Source organism: Protopterus annectens, chromosome 9.part0, assembly GCF_019279795.1.
Source record: "Protopterus annectens isolate FY-2018-M chromosome 9.part0, PAN1.0, whole genome shotgun sequence".
Lineage (NCBI taxonomy): Eukaryota > Metazoa > Chordata > Ceratodontiformes > Protopteridae > Protopterus > Protopterus annectens.
In genome coordinates, this window is record NC_056743.1 from 1,329,094,803 (window position 1) to 1,329,114,413 (window position 19,611).

The 19,611-nt window shown below is 40.2% G+C and overlaps 1 long non-coding RNA gene across 1 annotated transcript in view; it reads right to left on the reverse strand.

Moving 5' to 3' along the window:
* The window catches only part of LOC122812053, a 106,631-nt gene extending 102,498 nt beyond the window's left edge, over positions 1 to 4,133 (reverse strand). Inside the window, exon 1 of the long non-coding RNA XR_006366333.1 lies at positions 3,993 to 4,133. This is a non-coding gene — a long non-coding RNA (uncharacterized LOC122812053). The remainder of the gene's footprint in view (positions 1 to 3,992) is intronic.
* Between the last annotated feature and the right edge of the window lie 15,478 nt (positions 4,134 to 19,611).

A 19,611-nucleotide genomic window follows, 5' to 3' on the forward strand; every position in this document is an offset into this window, starting at 1 on the left:
ATCTGTAGCAACCGCACAGAATGGTGACACAGACAGTGAGGGATTGGCTAGACTGCACATCATCTGCTCGAGTTGTTTTGTTAACATACACAGAGAAGGAAGTGTTGCGAATATCACAGACCTGCTAAAAGATGCAGAATGCAGATAGGACTTTGGGACACATGATGGTATTGGTTGTATAGACACAGACATGTTTATCACTACTACAGGGTAAATGTTACACCATAGCCTATCCCCAGGATGTCCCAACTGAGCTGCTGTGGGGACATGGCACATGATAAAGGTCTACAGCAGGCATGGCACTTGCTGAAGCCACTGCTGTCATATGTAAGTAGCACTGGTACAGCTGATGATACACATATTGATGGACAAGCACACATATTGATGGACAGGCACATATTATAGGCTGATCTCCCCATGTACAGGAATGTCAAGAGCACCAAAGTTGCATCATAAATGTTCTATTACAGGCTGTTCATGCACATGAATTACGCATTCAGGACACTAATATGGCTGAAAAGACCTTCTGACAATGGGTGTGGAGCAATCTTGCTCCAGATGACAATGCAGTAGGTGGTCACAAAAATGTAGCATAACATGTCCACCTCAGGGTTACTAATATAATACAGTATGCCTGCACAAGGGCCTAGGCCATTGCATGAGGAAGAATGGTGGTAGGTGGTTTCAAAAATTTAGCATGACATGTCCATCTCAGGGTTACTAATATAATACAGCATGCCTGCACAAGGGCCTAGGCCATTGCATGAGGAAGAATGATGACAGATGGCAGTCTGTCATCACAGATCACCCTCACTGACACAGAGGAGTTCTTGGTGTCCCTGTCCACTGACAGTAGCAAGACATTGATACATTGATACTTGGTGGGGGATCATACGTGGGTCTGAACAGGCTGAAATATCACAGGTTTCTGTTAGGAATGTGTCAGGTAGGTGTCACCTTAACTGACTGCCAAGGTCTGGCACACCATTGCTGTGACTTTACTGATATTGTCCACCACCATCTCTCTCCTACAGACACATCTAGGATGCAGACATGGCAGCATAAGACACAAGGTACATTTGTCTTCATTCTGTGCAGAATATGTTCCCTGCAGAGTTGTTGAAGTATGGGGATTTAGGATTGTCACATATTTTCAGTTATACATATGGGTGATTCTTGGTCTGCCTTTACAACTATGGGGACTTCCTCAATGGAAAATCCCATGCTTTACATCATAGCAGCATCTGGCTCTGATGAAGATGACAGCCTACATTTGGCATAGTCCAGCAGCACAGTGCATTTTTCAGCACTGGTTGTAACTGAGGCCACAATATCACTCGCATCCAATGAGAAGGCTGTTTTGTCAGTGGAACTTTCCTCCATATCTTCCCTGGGTATGGAATGAGAAATGAAGCCTGGCAACCCAACAAAGGTAGCTCCATTGTCTCCTGCTCATGCATCTGCAGTGAGCAGTGGCACTACCTCATAATGTGATGACAAAATTAGGAGTGGCATGCTGATGGCCAAGAATGCTAGGGTCCCTGCATACTGCCAGACCTAGATATCATGATGAGTATTAATTGGTGCATGTACAGGTCAGAGATGTAGGCACAGAGATGCCATGCCATACAGAAGATGACTGCATGGGATGACTGACAACATGAGGGCAAGCAGTGCTGGGATCGCCTGCTCAGCTGATTGGATAGATGCTTGATTGTTATTGCTGCTTCTTTGGGGTCTTCAGGCTCTACACACCCGGACCGATAGCATTTCTGTGGGCACTTCTCCTCTGTACTGTGGGAAACACCACACGAAACAGGTACCTTGAGTCACATACTGTCATTTCCTTCACACCACCTACTGATGGTCAGCCTCGTGTGGCACATGGGGGTTCACCCTCAGACATGGCCAGGAAGTCATAGGCAAACAGTTCCACATCATCCATGCCAGTGGTTGGCAGTGGTAGTGCCACTCCAAAGAGAGGATGCCCCCAAGGCTGGGGCCATTCACAGTCAAACTCATTCCCTCCTGAAAAGCTTCAAGCAGCTGTCTCATCCAATACCACACAGTGCTATGCTACTCACTGTGGTTGTTTGGGCTGCTGTGTAAGTGCCCAGATTATCTGGCCACCTGTTCTTCTTAGGAAGCTCTACCCCCTCAATTCACAGCACACCCACGTCCAGTCAATAACAAAACCATGTAACACAGTCTCTTCTACATCCTTAGTCCATCCACCTGTGCAGCCACTGCTAATTCCTTTCACTGTTCCCCATCATACCTGTGCAAATGATGACAAATGTGTCCTGCCCACCCTGCTGTGATACATAGGTTAGTTTATGTGTGCTGTATAGCATGGCCTGCCAATTTTGAAAACAGAGGTGTTGGTTATGTCATTTCAGTCCGCATTACAGAATGCTTAACAGAACATATAAGTACATTTCAGGGAATTTTATCCTGTTTTCTATACAACATACACTGTTCTTCTAACTTGTTCGGTAAAAACAGCCTATACATTTTGTGGAATAAAGTATGTTGAAGAGAATTTAATGACAATTACTTATGGCAAGGGTATGATATACATTTGTAGATATGCCCTGCCATGGATGTAATAACATGTGCATTGGAGACGTCAGTGTTCCAGTATGTATTTGCTTAAAAAAACATTTTTACGTACTTATTATTGTTAGTGCATCAGGGTACAGTTGAAAACAGCCTTCTTTCTTAATTTAGGGCTAAAACCATATCATGTGGTTTTGTGCAGTCGACCGAAGTTTATTTAAGATAAAAAGTTTAATGTCACCCCAAAATAATGAAACAGCATTGAAAAAAACCTCCAAGAATGTATTATGATCTAACTTTTATTACTGCATCTGCTACTGCTATTAACTTGATGTTACACTTTTTGTTAAACTCTGACAGAAAGTGTGCTCTGTAAAGGCTACGAGTGGTGCTTAGTGTCCCTTATCAATATTACATTTCATTTTGCAATATTTAATGACCTTGTTAGACAATACTGACAAGGGAGACAAAACACCTTCCCATAGACTTCAATATAGTACATCCCTGAGCTCCTCCCATCTTCATGTCAAGTGTGAGAGCAAAAGGCAGAGTTTTAATAGAAGAGGAAGATAAACACGCACTGGCTGCATAAAGTGGTTTTATGAAGCGGTTTGTAATAATGGTGTATCATTGTGGGCAAAAGGATTCTGTAGACATTGCATGATGTGGCACAGAAGGTAACTTTCATATTATGGATTATTTCCTTAAGTAAAATTAGAGTTTGTCATGAATGGTAAATCACATGAATGCATCACAGGTCTCCACATTAGATGGATGCCTAAAGCTTAAGAGTTATGGTTATATATATACAGGTGTGCATTATGTTTTAATGAACACGATTAGAATTCAGTGACTTATACAGCACAGTTTATAACAATGAAGCTGTATCCCTAAATAGAAAAGAGTTGCACATCCTACCCAGTCTGCTTGTAAACAACAATGAAATACAATCTGTGAGCAGAGTGGTCCCACACATTCTTACCTTAAAACCAGAAATGTAACATCTGTATATTACTGCTGTGGTGACTATAATTTGCATGTCTAAAGTGATTCAGCTGCATTTTTGAACACTGTAAGAGTTACCATGGTAGCACTTATGAATGCTGTAAAACCTGCTACAAAAACTGCTTACATAAAAACAAGGAAGAAGACTTGTAAAAACACATATAGATCCCTCCCAATTTGCCAAGTCATCCTGACACAGCAATATTTCTGTAATTTTTCTCAGAACTCTAAACTCTGATATGTAAATCATATTAATTATCTAGTGGCTGAAAAAATATTAATTTAGATAATGCTTAAATTCAAATTCAAAGACACACAAAAAAAATCTCTATAATCAGTGAGAGCAGACAAATGAACCTCACAGTTTTCCACTAAACCGTGTTGTTTCTAACAAAACTGTTATTTGTTGTAAAACTCAAAAAACATACCGTTTATTATAAGTCACACCATCTCTATAAAACCTTGGATTATCCTGGACACTGATTCAGGCAACGGCACTTATGTTTGCAATGCAACTGTAGCTATCTAACCTCTGTAACTTCCTTTTCCTGCAGCTTTATTTTATACCAAACCCAGTAAGAGGGAAACACCCAATGAGGTAATGCAGTTGACTTGGACCCTGAGAATTGTGGTTAATATAGTCTTTCAGCATTTTTTTGAAAGCACCAGAGCTGTAAGGAACAAAATATATACTCTTTTTTAAAAGAATGTAGGCAACCCTTGTACATTATTCCAACTTATTATTAGTTTTATACCTATTATTTATGTTTTAAACACGTGTTTTACAGATTCATAAACTATTCAGGTAGTTAATTAATTTATACTTCATTCTTTCTGTGGTTAACATTATACAAACAATAGTGACATATTAGGAAGCTGGCCCATGCAGTCTTCCTAGTATACAATTGTAACTAACAGTCTCAATTTTCAATGCCACATTGTAATTTGCCATATTACTATTTATGTCTCTCCAAATCCTTATATTGTTTTTGAACTAATGTGGTCCTCGGGAAGGCTGCCTCCTGTCTTCTGAAGTCACCGTCAGCTGTCCCCGGGATTCAATAAACTCTGTGTAGGCTTCATGCAAAGCTTACACGGAGTTTACATGTGTGTGCGGTGGTGGGCTGCGAGCAGTAGCTCGTAATGCATTTTTCATGCAGGGAACTGCATTTAAGCAAGGTTTTGTGGCAGGCAACAGTGTTGTCTGCAAGGAAACCATGTAAATGAACACAGATAGCACACCTGTTGAATCCGAAGCATTGATAGTCCGTGGTTTTGCATGGAATGCCACAGTGATCGCCAGAGCTTCACAGATTGCTCTCAGTCTCTTAGTCAACATATCTAGACAAAGACCAACATAATGCGGCGAGAATGACCCAGAAATAGGGACATATTTGACACATATGCACTTTAGAAATGTGCCGAATATACCAGGGGGTTATGTTAAGATACATGTTCTGAAGGATTTGAAGTGTGAAAATCAATCATACCTCTCAAACTCTTAAAGCAAGACATCTGGACAAAGCCATACGTAATAGGGGGACAAAGGCCCAATAATATGGGCATTTTTGAAATATTGCTCTTACAAACTTAGAAAGTTGATAGAATGATAGGTTTTGCATTAGCATGCATTTTCTAAAGAGCATGAAGTTTGAAACTCAAATATCTGTCATAGGTAGGTACTAGGCTATCGGCCCAAGGGCCTACGTAAGCCTAGCCAACAAAGTTCCCTGGCTTACGTCACCCAAGAAAGTTATTTTCTTGTGCCACTGTCGAGCAGAGACACAGAAGTGATCCACGGGGTGTATTTCCTATTTCCAATCCACTCATCAAGATTTTTCTTGAAGAATGCTAATGAAGAACTTTGTCATTATTTTCTGACTTCAGTCTGCAATGACATGCCGATAATTTACCCGAAAACCAACATTTTATGAGGAAAAGACCAAAATATAAGACAAAAATGTGAATATTCTGTAAAACTCTGGACATTTGAGAGGTAAGAACTGAAATCTTTGTAATATTAAGTCACATCAGGCCTAAGAGCATCCCAGTGATATGGCAGAAAGCCACAAATCTGATAAGGAATACATGTGGATATTCTGTGAATATCTGGACAGTTGAGAGGTATGAATGCGAAGTATATGGTCCAAATACAGTACAGGACAGTGTTATCTACAGTGCAGAGTATTGTGATACCCTATGCCTGGCATTCTGTACTAAAGCTGTGTAAATGGTTTGTAACAGTACATGGACTGTCATGTAAAATAAGCACTCAGGGGAAGTGTGTGTGTATTGAATAGGGACACACAGATGAATTGTAGGAATGCACACAGGGAAAGAGGACAGGTGAAACAATCTAATGTAAAGCAGATGAGGGCATATCAATGGAAGATGATTGTAGCAGCAACATCAATCACGTATCTGTATGATACAGTAGGGACTACACAGTGAAAATGTGTATTATGTGACTGTCACACGTGGTAACATTACAATAGGGAGAAATGTCTGTGTGAGACAAGCATCCTTACATGAACAGTGCAAAGGACATCTATCAGGTATCTGCCATACAGTTGGGGTAGGGTGCATATTGTGAAGTTGTGCAAACTGATTTGCCTGAATATAAGTATAATCTCAGCAGAGGGCTCCAGAGTGCGATACAGGTAAAGGCTCATGGATATTATTAAAAGAAGCAACCACAATCATGTACAATATCAGAATAATACCACCAGTAATCCCTTGCCTCTGACATAACATACGTGATATAGAGTGATAAGAGATGATTCTGTGCAAACATACTTGTACAACTATTATGATACATGCACACTCTATGAGGGTAATCACTCACACTGTCCTGGAACTGTAACATCTGCTGGAGGTGTTAGGAGGGAACATTGCTATACTTGTATTTGACATTATGAGCAATACAGGCTAGCTGACTGGTGTGCAATGTGTATATATATATATATATATATATATATATATATATATCTATATATATATAGTTCCCATTCAGGAAGGTCGAATGGCTGAAAACTTGAAATGCATATGGTCGAGACCATACGCTCAAAATTTCAGAAGCTCGACCTTCTGAATGGGGATCGGCATAGAGCACAGAATGGGAGATTTCCCTTTATGCACTGTAGTGCGATGTCAGAGTTTGAATAAATAAGTAGCGGGGGGTGTGGGAGGTGCAGGGGGACTTGCCCCCCAGCATAAACACTGTTTTGTGCTTTCTTGCTTTTGTTTTCTTTCCCTTTCAGAAGGTCGAGCTTCTAAAATTCGAGCATATGGCTTTGGCCATATGCATTTCGAGATTTCAGCCATTGGACCTTCTGTAGGGGAACTAATATATATTAATATATATATATATATATATATATATATATATATATGTGTGTGTGTGTGTATATATATATATATATATATATATATATATATATATATATATATATATATATATATATATGCATACATGGCACAATCCACACTGTCAAGAAGAATATCCATGCCATTAATTAATTAATTTAACATTTATTTACCGGGAAAGTCCGACTTGGAACAAGCCAGTTTTCAGTGGAGGCCTGGGAAGAAACACCCCAGATGCATGTTTTTGTAATGTGGAAGGAAGCCGGAGCACCCAGAAGAAATCCACATGAATGCAGGGAGGACATGCAGATTCTGCACAGAAGGCACCCCAGCCAAGAATTGAACCAGAGAACCTCTTGCTGTGAGGCAACAATGTTAACCACTGCACCACTGTGCTGTCCATGTAATGTTGTCAAACACCTGTGTAGTATGTGCATCACCAGAACAGGCAGCAGGCATGCATCTGGTGTAACAACTTGATTGGTGTTCCCACCATCAGACAGTCATGTTTATGCCACAAAACGAATACCTAGGTATGGCCAATAAACTGTGTCACAGCTCATTGTGACAAAGATGTTGGACTTCAGTTACACATCAGTGGAAGGTTTGTATGGAGGTACATGAAGAAGGGAGCATTGTACTCAATTATTGGTGTGATGAAGGCTGGGAACTATTGAGATATTATGGCCTCTGATGTGGATGTCCCTCACATACTCAGTACTTGTGTTACATACAAGGGAGTAGTCAGCACTTTGACCACATGCTGGTGGATGTTCCACTTATTATCTACCTCAGGACAAGGTCACATACCTATTAGTCTGATTATAGGGTGTGATGTCCACATTATACTTGGGCTGTGTGTTTGTTCTCATAATGTAACAAATCCCCCATGTTTTCTTGTCATTGCAGGTGTTGTCATGGCTGTGGCAGCAATCTTTGGTATGTGTTGATACTGTCTGTATTATACTAATATCACAGTTGGAGTCAGTGATTGCCCACAGTGTGTAGCCCTTCAGGCAGCTATTTGGACACAAAATGCCATCTGTGATGTCCATCACTTAACTAATGAACAGAAAAGGGCCTAACAGACAGACCTAATGTACAGACCTGATCACTGAACCAGAGATATAGGTCACTTCACACATTTCAACATTGTGAGATGCCACATATGTGATACACTGGTCTACCCTTTTGGTGATATAGCTGTTTATGGACACATCTGACAGTGTTGACTGAATACCACAGTGTGGACTTATGTCAAATGACTTGACCTGGTCAAGTTCCACAAGATGATAGTGTTGTCATCATGCATGTCCTCAATGACCTCTTTGAGGACATCTATCAGATGTAACAGACATGATGTAGCATTAACAACTCACACAGGTCTATTGCACACAACCAGGATATTACTGGTGCTCATTTAGAAAAGGTCCATGATGACATGTTGGTCTACCTCACAGTTGAGGAGAGTTAGAATGTGTCTACACATGCATGCATCAGGTGCTGTCCCCCCTATTTAGATGAATGCATGTTGATGTACACTCTTCTACAGGACATAGCCCATGGAAGGGTGCCCTGAAGTGCGTATTCAACTATATCAGGAAGGGGTATGTGCTGAGTCATGCCATTGGTGATCTGTGATGTTATCACAGCCCACTGATTCTGTGCGATATGCCTGGATTAAGGTAAGACAGTGTATACCTATCGTAATCTGGCCTAGGGTTTTCACACAATCCCCCATGAAGGTATCATTGCAAAGCTCTCTCAGCTGGGGATTAACCCATACATCACTAGATGGGTAACTAATTGGCTCACCGACAGAACATATACTATGAAATTTTTGAATCGACCTGTACCATTAGAGCTGTCACCATTGTGGACTCCATTGATTTGTGATTGGCTCTTTACTGTTTGGAATCTATTTCTTGACAGTTCAGGCTAAAGTATATGGCCTTTGGCTTACTAAGTTTTCTGATTCTTGCATATGGGGTGCAATCACCAAGTCCACCAATGATGATAACATACTACAGGAGGAGCTAACACAGACAAATGATTGGTGATAAAGCCACATGCTCTACAATAAATGCAGAAATGTATCTTTACATTGTTCTTCTAAAAATGGAATTCCATGCTAATTAAAGCACTGACAACAGTCCTGCTATGCTGAAAGCCAGTGATGCAAGCACTGGGACCACATATAGATAGCAATCTGAATTTCGACCATCGAGTGCCCACACTGGTCTTGAAGGCCTATGTTGTACACATCATAAGTCACACCATCATAGTCAGGTCATAGGATTGTAGGACAGCACTGTACTCAAACCTCATCAGAACACTAATAGAGTATAATGCTCTCTTTTACATGTAGCTCACCAGACACAGGAAGCAGCTGGAGAGACCACATGCATTTCTCATCAAGAAAATACAGGACCTAAAAACTATGTCATAATATATATGGACAGACTGAAAGCCATGTCACTGTAATCTATGTCATATAGGATGAAGTGATTTCAGCCTGGCCTTCAGCCGAGTCTCTGACCATGCCCTGGTGAGAATAATGAATATCCACAAATCAGATATAGCTGATGACTCAGCAGGGTCTGTTGGGGAGAATATGTTAATAACAGTGTCCCACATGCTGGTGTAAACATTACTCTGTAATGTCAAGCAAGTGCACAAACACACACACACACATACAGCCAGTTGACTGAAGTGAGAACAGAACCCTACTTATCTAAATACACAGATTACAGACCTCTGTATTTAAGGCAAGCACCACAGCTCAAGTATGACTTGGAGTGTCTCAGACAACACTTTATAGCTGATGACATCAGCAGAGTCTGTTGAGGAGAATAACAGTGTCCCACATGCTGCTGTAAAAGGATCTATGTAATATCAAGCAAGAGCACAAACACATGTGCACACGTATATATATATATATATATATATATATATATATATATATATATATACACACACACACACACACACACACACACACACACAGTTGTATGCAATGAGAATAGAATCCCTACCTAAGTACACAGACTACAGACCTCTGTATTTAAGGCAAGAGCCACAGACAAGTCCAAGTCTGACTTGGAGTGTCAACACTTTATAGCTGATGACATCAGCAGTGACTGTTCAGGAGAATATGCTAATAACAGTGTCCCACATGCTGGTGTAAAAGGCTCTCTCTAATGTCAAAAAAGAGCGCAACACACACACACACACACACACACACACACACACACACACACACACACACAGTTGACTGCAGTGAGAATATAATCCCTATGTACACAGACCACAGAACTCAGTACTTTACACAAGTGTCACAGCACAGTCTGACGTATACAAGACTGCAAGTCAACTTATAGTAGATGACATAAGCAGGCCATGCTGGAGAGAAGGAGGCCTACATTAAATGGATGTGTAGGCATGCGCAAGCATCAAAATACTGTCAGTTCATGGCACTGGAGCAGTAACAGTAGGATACACAATTCTGCTCTTCTGTTTAGACACACACACACACACAAACACACACATACACACACACACAAAACTCCTGTGAGAACAGATCCCCTACCTATTTAAGTACACAAAGTACAGAACTCAGTACTTTACACAAGCGCTGCAGCACAAGTCGGACTTTTACAAGACTACGGGTCAAGTGACAGTGGATGACATCAGCATGCCATGTTGGAGAGAAGATGTTGGGAGGCCTGCATAGGATCCTAGCTTCATAGGCTCATAGAAGGTTACTAGCCTAAAGGCCCTATGGTGTTTATAAGCTTAGCTGTGTAAACACACAAGTACCCTTGTTGAGCATAGATGGTTGTTGTTAGCACAGTGATTTTGTGAGCAGCACCAATTAGCCCTGTCTACGAAGGACATAGATGCCACCCCATGGTTGAATTTATAATCACCCATCCAGTTGTTAAGGGTGCATTTTAACAGGTTCATTGAAGAGCACAGCTTCATATGCAATGGGGGCCTATTACAGAGAAGTGTCAATCTCTGGGAGATGCATCTGTGTCCCCTGCATGTTCTGTTTATGTCTTAGGCTAGGCTGAGATGCCTGGAGCAAATTTATTCTTGTCCCACTTGATTTGCAGATGTCCATCATTTCCAGTAGGGCAGGGTCTGAGACTGCTCTGTAGGCCAGGCATACATCACCTCTCAGCAGCCTGCATGATACTGAGTACAGTGACAGGTCTTTCAGTCTTTCCATGGATGTCATGTTTTGGAGGCCCTGGATTCTCCTGGTCACAAATCTGTTTTTTTTTCCATTTGCTGCAGATGTTTGGTGCAGTACACACATGCACACCTGGGAAAGGTTGGCACAGATTTACCTGCTGTGTCCCTTCTGCCCAGAGTATAAGGTCGTTATCACTGCCACCAGTCACTCCACAATCAGCTACTCTAAGGCCCTTAACAAAGGGTGTCAAATTATACTGTATAATATTAATACTAATATAAATGGTAGTAGTTGAGCAAGGCAGCTAGGCCTCCTGGAGTGGCCCACACAGTGTCACCAAATAAATATAAGCACTCTCACAGGTTAAATGCTTTCTAAAAGGACCAACCACAATAAAGGGTTTAAATATATTTAATAAATAATAGAAGGACATGAAAATACTGAATATATATTTACAGGAAACCACAGAGTTCAAATCACAGGAAATACTGAAAATAACATTGAAGGACAAACTCAGACAAATAAAGAAAAACAATATCTAAACTAAGCATCACTATATTTTCCTGACTGACTCTAGGAGAATTACTATTCCCTACTTACTTAGTAGAACAAGGGAAATGATGTGGTGAATGGTCCTTCTTCTTGTCAGGCTCAAGACAGAATACTCAGTACTGAGAGATTTCTCCTTGTAATATGTAAAATGTCCAAGATGGCTGTCAGAATGACGTCATCTGGTCATCTAACTCTAGGTTCTCACAGTATCCCCTCTTGAAGCTAAGACATGAATTTAGTATAGATGGCTACAATACACATCTAAATGTTTAATGGCAGTGCCCTGGAGCCATGTGACAATGACAGTACTTCCCCTCTACTTTACTGAGGCTATTAAACAATAGCCTCTCCCAGACCTACTGACTCCAGTTCCATTCAGCACAGCAGGGTGCTGTGTTGAGGGCTTAACAGCTAATTTAATTTCAAGTATTTTCCAAAACTAACTGGACTGAGATTAACTGCTTCTCTGCCGGTGTCCTTTGCTAACATATATACATACGGTCTCACATGTATGCTCCTTCTCTGTCAAGTAGGACCCACTGTCGATACATTTTTTTTAGCATTAACAACTTTACAAACACAGTTTGATTTTCAAATGCCATACAGTTCTAATACATTTGTAACATAAGCAGCTGTACAATTCAGTTTGATATTCAAATGTCATACAGTTCTAATACAGTTGCAACATAAGCATTTGTGCAAATTGGTTTGATATTCAAATGCCATACAGTTCTATTACATTTGTAACATAAGCATTTGTGCAAATCAGTATGATGTTCAAATGCCATATAGTTCCAATGCAATGTCTACATGACAGAGCAAAATCCCAAAAAGGGAAGGCATCTCTGATCAGTATTAGCAAAAAACTACGGGCACTCATAAAATCGTCTAAGGCCAGCTTTGAGAGAAAAATTGCACAGGACACTAAGGATAATCACAAGGCTTTCTTTAGTTATGTTAGGAACCTGGGTGGGAATTCCCAGATATGCTCAGAATTAGTCCAAAATGACATAAAATACACCGAACCCACAGACATTGCCAACATCCTAGCTGACAGGTTCAGCGCAAACTCCCCCCCCTCCCCACCAAAAGGGCTAATATCTATCCCAGCAGAGTGCTGCCCCCCTGACATCTCAGATGCTCAGGTAAGAGCTGCCCTCTCCAAAGCAAGAAACACAGCATCAATGGGACCAGATGGTGTCCCGGGCTGCGTCCTACATGAACTCCAAGAAGAGCTAAACTCAAACCTAAAACTACTGTTCAATCTCAGCCTTACTACAGGATATGTACCCAAAGAGTGGCGTACAGCAACAGTGGTCCCTCTCCACAAAGGTGGTGCCTCAACGGATCCTGGAAACTATTGCTCCATAAGTCTCACTAGCTTGGTCTGCAAAGCTATGGAAAGGATCATCATGGACCTTATAAATAAAGATATTAGGGACCTACAGACACTGGATCCTACCCAGTTCGGCTTGGTTAAGGGCAAATCCTGCCTCTTAAATCTGGTCGGTTTCTTTGAAACAGTCACCAAGGCCATTGACAAGGGGAAGGTGGTCCACACAGCCTACCTGGACCTCGCAAAAGCCTTTGATACAATACCCCACTCGGGCATTATAGATAAGCTCACCAGCTTAAATATAAACCCCTATGTCACTAGATGGGTTGCAAACTGGCTCAAGGACAGAACCCACATGGTTAGAATAGCTGGAGCCATGTCAGACTCCAAACCAGTTACAAGTGGCGTCCCACAAGGCTCAGTCTTGGGACCTCTCTTGTTTGGTATATATTTCTCGGAGGTACAGGCCAACATGGAAGGACTGTGGCTGACCAAGTTTGCAGATGACTGCAAACTGGGCGCCATAATAGACTCTCCAGCTGACACAAGCATCCTCCAAAAGGGCCTCATAGAAACAGACAACTGGTGCCAGAGCCATGGCCTCAAGCTAAACGCCAAAAAGTGTATAGTCATCCCCTTTGGCAAAAACAAAGTGCCCACAAATTACCACATAGGTGGTAATCCATTAAGTACAGAAGTAATTTGGGATCTGGGGACCCAAGTTGATAGCAATTTCTCATTTGACAACCACGTGGTCAAAGTGGTTAGAACAACATTTTATATAGCCCACCTAATCATGAAAGGATTCACATCTAGATCAGGGGAGGTCATCGTGCCTCTTTACTCATCCCTCATCAGGCCCATAATTGAGTACAATGCCCCTTTTGGGATGTACCTTACCAGACACCTGCAGCAACTGGAAAGACTCCAAAAGTACCTCACCAAGAGGATCAAGGGGCTCAAACAGATGCCGTATGCTGCCCGGTTAAAGAAACTCCAGCTTTACTCAGCGGCATACCGCCTGCTCAGAGGCGATCTGTGCCTGACGTATAAAGCCATGTCCAACCCGGAATTAATGGACATGCTGCACCTCAGAAAATCCAAATCCCATCGAGCCACGCCGAGGGACTTAAACCTCAGCACTGAAATAAATAGGACATGCTGGAGGGACAGATTCATAACCCAGAGGCTCCCTTCACTCTGGAATAAAATCCCAGTCCAGGTTAGGCAGAGTCCCTCATTGACTCTCTTCAAGAGGAATCTTAATGAGTGGATGGGAGATCATAGGTTTACTCCGGGTATCACTTCTGTGTCACTGTTAGACAGAGGCACAGTATACTAACCTCGAAAAAGGGCATAGCAAAATTAATTTAAAATGAGTTGCGAAAGCCATACACACACTCTGGCTAGGCTTATAAATGCCCTAGGGCAGATAGCATAGTATGTAACACAAGCATCTTGTATAAATCAGTCTGATACTCAAAGGACATATCATTCTCTACAGAACTCCAGCTGACCATGCTGGCACTAGCCCATATCATCACAGGGAGCATTGTATGCAATTAGTGGTCTGATAAGGGTAGAATATAGCAGAGCTATGACCTCTCTGGTCTTGGATGTGATGGCCTTATTTATGAGGTACACAATGTAGAATGTGTCCCACCACTATGGATACATAGTGATTGAAGAGTAGATTGCTATCAACATGTGTTCTCAGGTCTCACAGCACTGCATTTGAGCTTAAAGGGGTGCTATGTGTATCATAATTAGCAGGGGTACTTCATTGCAAAAGGGGACAATGAGGTATTGTTTGCTTTAAGGTTCAGTCTGTGTGTTTGGCACCAGTCACTTGTCTGTGTCAGTCCCTTCTGTAATATGTTACCGTCATTGATGGACTCTATATGACTGCATCCAGTTAACAGTCATTTGCAAACTTGGTAAACCATGGGCTATGTAGCTTTGCCTGGGCTTCAGAGAAATAGTTTACAAACAGATCCTTGTGGTATTCCACTGGTAAGTGGTCTAGTGGTGGAGGTGCAGCCCCAGTGTGCATTCTGTCAGTGAGTCAGTTGGTTATCCATCTAGTAATGTATGGGTAAATTCCCAGATGGGAGATTTTCTCAATGATACATAAATGGGGGATAGTGTTAAAGGCATTGGATAACTCATCATGGGTGGTATGTCCTATTATCCCTCATCCAGGTCTTTGGGGTCAGTGTCAAAGAAGTCCACTAGGTTTAATAAGCAAGATCTACCCTTGACATTACCAACATGAGTTGAGTCAAGTGTGTTGAAGGTCACCTATGTCCATGTGGATAAGATGCATGCTGATTCCTTCCCTAATCTTGCAGATAATGCTTTTTAGGCTTATGGGTCAGTAGTTCTAGTTCTGCAAGTTACCAGATTGATGTGCATTACATATCACACAACAGTCAATATTAATTTCTGTAGTATAGGTGGTATATGTGTGGAAAAAGTACTGAGACACCAGGGTTGCAGTGCTTTGGGGGAGGAAACACATGGCTGTATTGTAAATATGAACCAAAAACGAGGTGTAGGCACACGAAACCAACCAGTAATTCTGAAAAAAGTGCCCAGGTCCGCTTGCAAGTAACCACACAGTTTTATTGCACATAAAAACCAGTCACTTGTTAAAGTGATACAATAGCAGCAAAATCTCATCCGGATAGCAGCAACGTTTCGAACAAGATAGCAGCAAAACCTCTAACTACATAAACGCTCTTGAATACACTTAGCAAACGACTTCATCAGACAACATGAAAACCTCAAAAACACATTTAAATACTCAATTAAAATGGTTAAGAGCTACTTAATTGGTTAAATTTCATTTCAAACACACCTATTGTTTCAATAAAATAAATACTTGTTACAAATTCATATATCACATGTCATTAAAAAATAAGAAAAACTATTTATAAAAACTATCTTTTTTAAAAAAACCATTTTAAACACTAGTTAAGTTAGAAATATATACGTAGAATTAGAAGATACAGGAGATCCACAGTGTTCATATGCCCTCAAGTGTCCACAGTTGGAATTACATTATAATTTATTGGCCCTTATTTTTAGAAGGGGTGTTATTGTTAAAAACTCATTTAATCCTGGAATATTGTTGGCATCCAGGTAAACCTGCCACCATAATTCTCTATTTTCGAGGATTTCTTCCCATAATCCTCCCCTACTGTCAGGTTTAACCTGGTCCAACACGAAAAATACATATTTAGCTTCAGTACATACAATGCTATGTTTGTATAATGCATTAGTACCCTTTGCTTTGGAGATGTCATAATAATGTCAGACATCTCTCAGTCTTTCCTACATAGAAAGACTGGCAAATTTGACAAATAGCAATGTACTACTTTCACAATTATAATGCCTACTATCAATATATATCTCCGACCTATCAACTATATGTGGGCACTGATGACATCTACCACACTTGTATGTCCCCAACCTCCTATATATACCTTCCTTTTCTTTTTTCTTATTTCTTTCAAGTATATTTCCTATATTAGGTGAATTTTTAAATACTATCTTCGGTGTCATTTTAGTTATCTCATCAATGTCCGTTAAAGAACTAAATTTATTCCATTCTTTACTAAAGATGTCCCTTAATTTTGCATTGGAATTATTATATTCCAACACTAAACTTCTCTTGTAATTAATTGGATTATTCTCATTACAATTGCCTTCTGCAGGTTGCCCAAACCCTATTTTAGTTTCGTTGCCCCTACCCAATATGGGTTTGAATCTATCCAGTCTTCCATCCTCTACTTCTTTTCTTAATTTATATTATGTAACAATAAACATTCATCCTGAAAGTCTATGTCATTAGAAGTCATCTCAAATTTGCCTAATTTTTCAATGTCCAAATACTTCAAACTTTCTCTGCTGATAGTATAGGTGAACCTCAAATATTTGCGATTGATATAATCCATAAAATCCAGGAATTGTGCCTCACTCATAGATACCCCTGTTGATAACATAAACATAATGAAATTATATTTTAACACAGTGTCCATAAGGATCACACTTGCTACCTTGTCATTATGACTCAAATCAACATCTTCGAACACTGCTTCTTCAAAAAGACCCATCCCCTCTGCATGTGGTATACTTCCAAATAGATCTACGACATCTATTGTGATAAATCTAATGTCCTCTCTAAACAAGTCCTGTTTAATTTCACCTAGAAAGTCCCATGAGTCTTTTAAAACTAACTTATTATTGATCCATATGTGTTTGGTCTTAACATCAATAAACTTGGCTAAAGGGGCGGTTTTGGATCCCTCAGCTGTAACTATAGGTCTGAGGGATGTATCTTTGGTATGCCGAATATGGTGGCCACCCTTGGTTTCTTTACTTCTAAATATTTCAAGGTTGTTTCATCAATGATTTTTTCTATCATTAAATCCTGCAGAATAGAATCTATCCTGTGATGTGCTACATTAATTTCATTGTGTGAAACCTCTATATACTTTGTTTCATCCCTTAAGATAGTATTCATTTTTACTTAAATTATGATGGACCCAATATCCATTTTGTTTGTTTAAATTTAATTTTAATGCACTAAAATTATATATAGTAAAGTTATCATAAGTGTGTTTGACTATGTTAAGTCAACATCATAATCTGTTGTATACCATATTAAACTTTTGTCTGTTGTTGTTGTAACTCATCTGATTATTAGGTTTTGGACATCTTCACATTTAATATCAATATTCCTTCTTATAGAAAAATACCTGTCATTTTCTTCCTTAATATTGTGAACTAAATCAGTAGTGATACATGCATCAAGATTAGCAATTTCTATCCCTAGTTCCTTTTGAATATTGTTGTTCTCTTCAATAATAAGTTTAATAACTTCCAACCCACATTCATTAAAACATGAAAATGAGTCCCAATATGTACATTGTCAATACTTAAAGTTCTATGTTTCATAAGCATTTTATCTAATTTAACAAGTTTCATAGCATAAGTTTCATTATCAACATTGTTATCATTGTTGACACTGTTCTTGTTAACTTGAAAATGAATGTCCCTTTTAAGCCATTCCTCTGTAGGTTTATTTGTATGAGTAACTTTAGAATGTACAGTACCTTGCAAACTAGCAGTTCCATAACAATTGCTTGATTCATCGCCATTTGAAAAGTCTTGCAGCATACCAGGGGTGTTGTGTGGGTTAAATTGAGTCCCATCTAGAAACATCTTGGCTGCCAACAATGAGATGGGTACATAGAGGAGTTAACAGGTCAATCAACTCTGTCAACTGGCCAATTAATCTTATGTTACATATTGTTAGATAGGGCCTTCTGTTTGTTGTATTTCCACATATAATTTCATGCCATAGACAAGAAATGGACAGCAAACAGCAGTAATAGATAATAATATTTTCTTTTCCATGCCGGAGCGAGCAGGGGGTTTATATGATCATTGGGAAAGTGTTTGTGCATGCAAGATACACATTTCCAATACTATTCTTGTTTGTGCATAGCTAAGCAGTGTGCAAACGTGAGCTACATTGCTAAAGTCTGAGAGTTAGTACTGAGTCTATGAAACACGTGCTGCTTAAATGACTCTGTAACAGCAGGTGTAAATGCATTGTCACATTTCATTTAAAGCTCAGATGATACTGGATTCAAATCCAGGTGTATGTAATGCTTTCAAATATTTTTAAATAAACATTGATAATGCAATGATATGCATTCTTTATAGTACATGTGTTGCTGTGTGTTGCCATAGCTCAGCAGGTTTAAGCGGCATTGCGCAGAGGTAATCTCAGCATTTTGCCACCTCTGATCATTCCTGCACATTAGTGCAGGATGTGCACCTCCACACAAACATGGAGCCCAGAAATTGAAGGGATCCATTGCTTTTTCTGATACTTATGTGTGTTATGTGTGATTCTATTTTTTGACCAGATTAAAGTGGTGAAAATGAGGTAAATAGGAAAGTGGTGAAATGAAGAGCAGGCACGGGGAAGAACAAAGGGTAAGCAGTAAAGGAATATGCAGGAGGGACATAGGAAAGAAACATAGCTATCATTTCCTTAACAGTGTAAACTGAAAATATGTGCAGAATATTAACTGAAGTTGGACTATCACCTCCGCAAAGAGAAGTGACCACAACCCAATTTTGTTATATAGCCAATTGGACTGAATCGAGTGTGTCAAGAAGACATGTTTGCAAAGTGGAGTGCTATGTATGGGATGATTTTTTTTTTTTTTTTTGTGGGACAGGTGCCCATTTTTTTTATTTTATTTCAGAGAGAGGAATGTTGGGGAAGGCACATAGTCTGGGTCAGGAAAGTTGGGTAGGTCAGGAAGCAATTGCAGGCAGACAAGACAAATAAGACAGGAGATAGGGACAGTGATGGACACAAAAGGTTGGGGGATACCATGACTGGGGTGAGGGAGGGGACAACCCAGGCCCATGACAGTCAATCTTGGAGACAGTGAGGATCAAGTCCTCATCTACTGGACTATCATGACTGTCACTGTACTCTGCTGGTGGCTGGAATGCTTGATGTCTCTTCCTCCTCCCATGAAACATGAGGGAGAGCAGCCTCTCC